The 8,036-nt window shown below is 34.5% G+C and overlaps 1 long non-coding RNA gene across 1 annotated transcript; it reads left to right on the top strand.

The window, feature by feature from the left end:
* Positions 1 to 6,525: 6,525 nt before the first annotated feature.
* Positions 6,526 to 7,596, top strand: LOC122046145. Its single transcript, XR_006130183.1, has 3 exons — positions 6,526 to 6,623; positions 7,231 to 7,367; positions 7,481 to 7,596. It is a non-coding gene; the product is annotated as an uncharacterized LOC122046145 (long non-coding RNA).
* Positions 7,597 to 8,036: the final 440 nt, after the last annotated feature.

Below are 8,036 nucleotides of genomic sequence, written 5' to 3'. Positions count from 1 at the left end.
AAAGTCTTATACCCACACAAACCCAACTTCTTACCCACCTTGAGGTGGTCGGCCAAGCCTAGCTTGGAGCCCAAGCTAGGGTCGGACAAACAAAGGTTAGATGGGATCAAGTGGTGGTCGGCCCTAGCTTGGAACCCAAGCTTAAGTGGTCGGCCACAATAAAAATAAAAGGGAGTTTATTTTAAAATCTTTCCTTATGTGGAAGCCATGATTTTAAAAGAGAGTTTTAAATTAAATCTTTCCTTTTATAGTTTCTACAAAGGATTAAGAGAAAGGTTTGATATCTTTCCTTATTTGTAGTTAAAAGGAAGATTTTAATTTTGGAGAAAACTTTCCTTTTTGTAATCATCCACATGTTTTAAAAGAGAGATTTTAATTTATAAAAGTTTTCTTTTATAACCAACCATGAAGGAAATTTTAAAAGAGAAATTTTTATTTTAAAAATTTCTGGAAACAAATTAGGAAGTTTTAATTTTATGTTTAAAACTTTTCTTATTTGGAGGACTTGTAGGGGCCGACCACAAGATGGGTTAAAAGGAAATTTTAATTAAATTTTCCTTATTAGCCATTGGCAAGGAAAATAAGGAAGTTTTAATTATGTTTAAAACTTTCCATATTTTCCAAGACCAAGGAATATAAAAGAGAGGGTAGAGGTGCCTCACTTGACAAAAACACATCTATTATTTCCTCTCCTCTCTTCTTTGGTGTGGCTGACCCTCTTCCATTGCTCTTCCTCTTCTCTTCTTCTTTGGTGGTTGGTGGCATCTAGTCTCTAGGAGATTTTTGGTGGCCGAATTTTGCTTGGAGAAGAAGGAGAGATAGGAGGCATTGTTTTTTATCATCCCTTGGAGCTTGGTTGGTGGCCGAAGTTCTTCATCTCTAGGAGATTGTTGGTGGCCGAAACTTGCAAGGAGAAGAAGGAGGCTTGGGTGGATTCTCATCTTGGTAGATCATCGCCCACACGACGTCCGAGATAAGAAGAGGAATACGATAGAAGATCGTAAGGTCTATAAGTTACAAAAGGTATAACTAGTTTTGTTTCCGCATCATAACTAGTTCATCTTTTGTATGGATTTTGAAATACCAAACACAAGAGGCTAAGATTTTAGGTTTCGAATTATGATTCGATTTTGTGTTTATTTTATTTTTTGATCTTGTGATTCGATTGTTCTTAATGGTTAAACCTAGGATTACTATAAGGAGATTAAATATTGAATTTCGTTGAAAGGTTTTGTCTAGGAAGTGGTGGATGATCTCATACCCAAGAAGGTCTAGTGCCTCGCCATGTTTAGCCTGGAAGTCGATCTCTGAAATTAATATTTAATTAAATTTGTAACATGGGTAGATTTGGATTAATAATGTTAAGCATCATTTGCAATCCAAGTCTAAACCTCTAAGAACAAATAAGTTGAATTTGGAATGAATAATGTTAAGTTCTGTTTGCGATTCCAAATTTAATTTCTAAATAACACAATAGGTTGTTAGGAATGGTTCAGGGCTTGTACAAAATTTTTGTATAGGGGAACCAGTACGATATTCTGAGTATCAACCAACAATGGTCACCAGTAGGGGTACACCTATGGATCCATAGAAGATAGAAGTTGTTACCAATTAGGAGTAGTTGAAGTCTGTACAGGAGATTCACAGCTATTTTGGTTTGGCTGGAAATTACCGGAGATTAGTTGAGGGTTTCTCTAGTGTTGTTATGTCGTTGACTTGACTGTCTAGGAAGAGTGTGGAATTTTCCTGGACATATGCTTTTGAGACCAGTTTCATGAATTGAAACGAAAGCTGATAACTGCACTGTCTTAGTTTCACCTTCTTGTGTAGACGGATTTATACTCTATACAGAAGTATCGTACTAGGGTTAGGTGTAGTTCTGAAGTAGCACGGTCGAGTGGTACTATATTATTTATCTCGACGGCTGAAAGGTCATGAGGAAAATTATCCGACTCATGATTTGGGATTAGCAGTTATCATTTTCACGTTGAAAATGTGGTGATATCATTGATACGGAGATTCTTTATTTCTGTGGGAGATTATGTGTGTTTTTGAGTCACTTCTTATCCTGGAGGAGTTACTGCAGGAAACCCCTCGATCTGGATTTGTGATACATTCGGGTGACACCCGATGTATAGAGACTTGAAGCGTTCCGATAGGTTGAACAACATGAAGTAAGACATCGTGGATTTTATAGCTTGATGTCTAGTTTGCCAACAAGTGAAGGCTGAACATCATAGGCTAGCAGGATTATTTCAGTAGATTCAGATATTGGAATGGAGTGAGTGCATGTTATGATGAACTTTGTTATGAGATTACCCAGGACATAGAGAGCATATGATACGATTTGGGTAATCGTTGGTTTGTTGATTAGCTTTGTTCACTTTCTACCGATCCATAGGGTGGACTTTTTGGATCGCTTAGCAGGGTTTCACTTTAGAGAGATTACCGGATCTCTTGGTATATCTCTGAGTATTGTGTCGGATGGAGATCCGTGATTCACATCACGATAGTGGCGGATTTTACAGTAGACTTTGGGTTAGGAGCTTTACTTTAGTATAGATTTTCACCCTCATACTGATGGATAATTTGAGCGCCCTATATAGATGTTGGAGGATCTGCTGATAGTGCATTATGGATTTTTATCCACAGTTGGTTAGGTAGCCGTGTGGGAGTAGCAGGGTGAGCTCACAACCCACAGAGTCATCCTTTACGGTTGGCGATTGTTCACGGTACTATGATAGAGTAGTATATATGTATGCTGCTTAGTTGTTACCCTTAGATGAGGATCCTTGGATTGAGTAGTAAATTTGGGGACCAATTTTTTGTTAGTGGGGGAGAATGTAAAATACGACACCCAAATAATAATTAAATAATAAGGTTACTTGACAGATAATCTTATTGGATTTTTCAAGAATTTTTCTGAAATTAAACGGAGTTTGTATGACGTGTTTTAAGGGGATCAATTATTGGGCTGCGAGAAAGCCTCCTTGGAATCCCAATTAAGTGGAAGTTGATTGAGGAGTTAACCTAGGGTTACGTTGATTAAACCCTAAGTATAAGTGATCTAGCCTTCTTCTTTAAACGCTGCATCGCCCGATTCTCTTCTCTTGTCTGATCCCGATCTCCTCTCCTCTCCCATCTCCTGAACTCACCGCAGCGCCCATGCCGCTGCCACCCGACGCCGTTTTTCCCCTTCTCCTCTCCGTGCTCCGACCACCACAACCTAATGCTCGTTCGCTCCACCCTGATGTCGGTTCCCCAGTGTCGCCTCTCAGAGCAGCGCCGTCATCGATCTCCACTGTCACCCCTTCTTCCTTCAACTGGCTGAGTCTGAGCCCTAGCTTCATCACTGTCCATTCGTTGGATGTCGTCAGAAACAATCGACCGCCTGTCCAAGACGAGCAAGGAGCAACGCCGAGCCCTAGCTTCCTCCTTGAGTCGATGTCGCCGATTTGATCTCTTCACTGCCTCTTTCCACCGCCAGTCGTCATCGATGCCCTAGATCTCTGAGTCGATGTCGCCAATTTGTTATATTTTTCATAATAGAATGAATACAAAAATGATGTCATAACATATGATGGATAAACAATCATAGTAATTTAGCATAAATAAATATGCCTAGATTATCTATCTAAGTATTTCTAGATTTTTGATAACTTAAAATTAGTCCAAGATTGCCCTTTTTAGATTAAATTCCCCATTTTATTAATATATTAGGGTAGAAATTGTTTAACTTAGAAAAATATTTTTTAAATAATCTTCTATTTAAATTTTTTTTTATTCAAAATTTCTAGACTAATAGATCAGTAGTATTTGTGTTGAGGGAATTTTTTCGGAATAAAAATTTTTATGAATTATTTTTTGAAAAGTTAATTTTATTATTAAAAATTTTAAAAAAATATAAATTTGGAAACTTTGATTCTGTTGCTATTAAATAATCTATTTTACATATTCAGGAAAATTAGCATAATTTTTAGACTTGAAAATCTATTTTTAAAGATTTATTTTTGAAAATTATGTTACTTTACTAAAATAAATCATTTATGTTATATTAAATAATAATTTTTTATGAAAATTTTTCTACTAATCTAACTTATTTTGTTTAAGTTTGACTAAAATTTTTAAAATAAAAAAAATAATTTAAATTATTTTTGTCAAAACTAAAAATTAATTAGTAAAAATAGAATAATTTTTAAAATTATTCCTAAAAAATATTAGCCTACTGGTAATTCTTGTTAAGTACCCCTAAAATTTTAATAAAAAAAATTCAAACTATTTATTTTTTCCTATTTTTTAATATCGTAAAAGGGGGAGAAATATGTATAAGTTAGGGAGAGGTAGGATAATTACAAATTTATTCCTACACTTATTTTCAAAATTATTGGTGTCATTGTAAATTTTCTTCACTTATTTATTTTATTGCATTTTTGTTTAACTCTAACTTTAACTTGGGTAAAATTATTAAGGTTCCCTGATTAAAAATCTAGAAAAGTGTGAAATATACTTAGGTTTAAAATAAAAGGTAGTTAACCAAATTCAATTTATTAAGCTTAATTCAATTAAAATTAATTCAAATTAATTAATCTAACTCACTTTAATATTCAAAATCATAATTAATTCTAAATCATAATTAATTTCGAATTAAAATTACATTTATTTTCAAATCATAATTAATTTCGAATTAAAATTACATTTATTTTCAAATCATAATTAATTTCTAAAATATTAATCATTTTCAAATCATAATTAATTTTAAAATTATAATTATTTTTAAATCTTAATTAATTTCAAAACTATAATCATTTTCAAATCCTATTTAATTTCCAAAATATTAATCATTTTCAAATCATATCCTTAATTATTTTCAAATCATAATTAATTTTTAAAATCTTAATTATTTTTAAATATTAATTAATCTTCAAAATTTTATTTATCCTCAAATGTTCAAATCTAATTAATCTTCAAATTTTAATTAATTTTTAAATTCAAACTTAAAATTCAAAACTCAATATTTTAAACCAAAATTTAAATTCAAACTTAAAATTCAAAATATGATATTGTTTAAATCTAAATTTAAACTCAAACTTAAGTATTTTTCAATATCATAAATATTTTTCAAAGTGATAGATAAAATTAACTTCAAAATTAACTTAATCCCATCTCACATAAACTCATAAGTTAACATACTTGATAACATAAAATGGATGAGATAGAAAATTAGGAAACTAAATAATTACTTTTACTTTGAACTTATACTTTAACTTTGAACTCTTATGCTTGAACTCTAGAATCCTAAAATTTAAAACATTCATTTTTTGCATTAATTAAGGGGGAGTGAAAGGAAGTTCAAGATTTCTTAACTATTTTTTTGAAAGAGGGAGTGACATTAATTTTTCTTAAATATTTTCTCAAAGTAATAATATTTTTTTAATATTTCAAATCAAAGTATTTTTTGAAAAGGAAGTTCAATTTTTTGACTTAACTATTTTTGAAAAACAACTTTAAAACTTTATTTGAAAAAGGAAGTTCAAATATTTCTAGATGGAAAACTAAGTTTTTGAAAAAGTATCACTACAACAAAAATCCTCATAGACATCGGTGGAACAACAACAGTTTTAAGCAAAAACCGATGTCTTTGAGTATTTTACACCGATTTTTCCAAAACCGATGTCTATGAGCGCAGATTTTCGCTCATAGACATCGGGTTTTTAGGCGATGTCTATGAACGTCTTTTTTTTCGTTAATAGACATCGATTTTAACAGCGGTTTTTAAAATCCGATGTCTATGAACCAAAATTTTGGCGGACTTTCTTAGCGCACTTTTTATTTAGGCTTTTCCTCACCCACCATAAATCGAAACCCTAATCCTCAGGCGCCGATCCCGCTCCTCAGGCTCTTTCTTTTGCCTCCCGCTCCTCAGGCGTCGATCCCAGCTCCCCCTTCCAACTGCACTCCTCCCCAACCCCTGGTGTCGTCCCGCAAATCGAGTCCCTCCCGCTCTTCCGCGATGTGCCCATACTCGAGCGCCAGGCGCTCTTTCTCGACAACCGGATCTGCTCTGTGCTCTTCGACTTCTCTGACACGCTCAAGTCGGCCCGCGAGAAGGAGGTGAAGCGGCAGACGCTGTCGGAGCTCGTTGACTTCGTGCAATCCGGCTCCGGCCGGCTCAACGAGCAGGTACAGGAAGAGCTCGTTCGACTGTGTCTTCATAAGATCAACTCGGTGTGATGTGTATGGCCAGGTAATGTATCATCATAAGATCTACTACTTTTTCTTTTCTGTAGCCATGGGATTTTATGTTTTCCCCCTTTCTTTGTGATTGGGAAATAGGAGAAGAACTACTGTGAAAGGGTGATGCTGATATACGACGGCCTACATTATGATGAATTAGCTGTATGTCAATTTTGTGGTCGTCTCAGAAAAAGACTATCACTTTCCACATTTCAGCATAATAGCTAACCTAACCTGCTTTGTTGTAATTCAATATATGTTTCTTGCAGATGTCTCCATATGATGGGGCGCCTGAAGGGTTTGATCAAACCGTTTTTTTCTGTTAGAAGTGACCGTTCCATTGGACCTGTGGAGAACTTTGCACTTAATCTGGTTAAAGATGCCCAAAAGTAAGTGTTTTCTGTAAAGAGATCATCTTCTTCTCTTCAGCTGCAACAAAATTGGCCTTAGATGAGCATTTCAAAATCATTGTGCTTCTGTTGTAATATTATAGCTACTTGAGGTTGATACTCAATTTGCATCATTTAGGCAAGCACAAATAAATTCATTTGAAGCTACAATAACCTAAACAATATGTACTGAAAGCCACAAGATGCACAATTTTGTTAGCATTCTCAAAGCTTGCTATAGCGATCAAAATACTAATGTTTTATTTTAGTTTCTTTTGTTTAAGAGAGGAATAGATTTAAACTCAAGGCTTTGACGACTTCTATGGCTCAGATGGACTAGGTTAGTTGACACCTTTAAACTTTTCACTGTATATTTGATAGATTTTCTTATCTAGTTCAGAAGTTATCCATTGTAATCTCTTTCCTTCTGATTTGGGTATCCGACTGTGTCTTCGATCTGTTGTATGTGCGAAGCTCATGAGTAATGTAGCACATTAGGAATATTACATCACATCTGCTTGTTCTAGCCCATGCATAGCTTTGTCTTCTTTCTTCTTTCTTCTTTCTCCTTACGAGTTAGTATTTCTTGACCCTCTTTCTTCCCTAGATCTCTTCAATAGACCTCTTTCTTCCCACGAGGTTCAGATTGTCGCAGGTCCTTGGGAGTGTTTGGCGAGCTAACTTACAGTCACTGCATGAAGGAGTGCTGCAACGATGAGAGATGATGATCCAAAGAAAAGCAAGGTTTTTTTTTTCAAGATGAAAAAATAATATATTTCTCTTCTTTAGTTCTGTTTTCTTCATCTCTAAGATGGTTGATTTGGGCATGCTTTGTTCCCTCAGTTTCTTGGGAGCAGCTGTCTTGGTCCAAGGCCTTTGTTAAAAAATGGTTCAACATCAAGAGCAAAGGTCAGGATAACCATGTCGATGAGATTGCTAGCAAAGGTGTGCCTGATCTCTTCTTCTTATTCAATTCCAGTTTATTTTAATTTTAATACAGTTAGAATATTTTTTCTAGATTGATTGTTTTTGTTGGTCGTCGTATTCTATTGTTGTTATGTGTTTGGTGCTTTATGATTTGTTTGTTTATGATTGTGAACTTGTTTTAATTGATTAAGGGTACAATTGTTATATATACGTATTGAGAAAATTAGATATTCATTAAACTATTCCATCCTATAAATACTCCCTCGGAGCCTCGTCCTCTACCGCATCCGTGTCTGAAGATCGCGACGATCTCTCTCTTTCCGATCCCGATCACTACGCCCTCATCGCTTCCGATTCCTTTGTCAAGGTAAAAGCATCGCACTCTCGGTTCCGGTTCCTGCTTTAATCTCTTTTAGTCTTGATTTTGATCATTTACTTGCATTGAAATCATTAAACTATTCGTGAATTATCGATCTGCTGTAGTAA

The sequence above is a fragment of the Zingiber officinale genome, chromosome 2B (assembly GCF_018446385.1).
Source record: "Zingiber officinale cultivar Zhangliang chromosome 2B, Zo_v1.1, whole genome shotgun sequence".
Taxonomy (NCBI): domain Eukaryota; kingdom Viridiplantae; phylum Streptophyta; class Magnoliopsida; order Zingiberales; family Zingiberaceae; genus Zingiber; species Zingiber officinale.
Note: the sequence above shows the minus strand (reverse complement) of the source record. Positions and strands in the feature narration are given on the sequence as shown.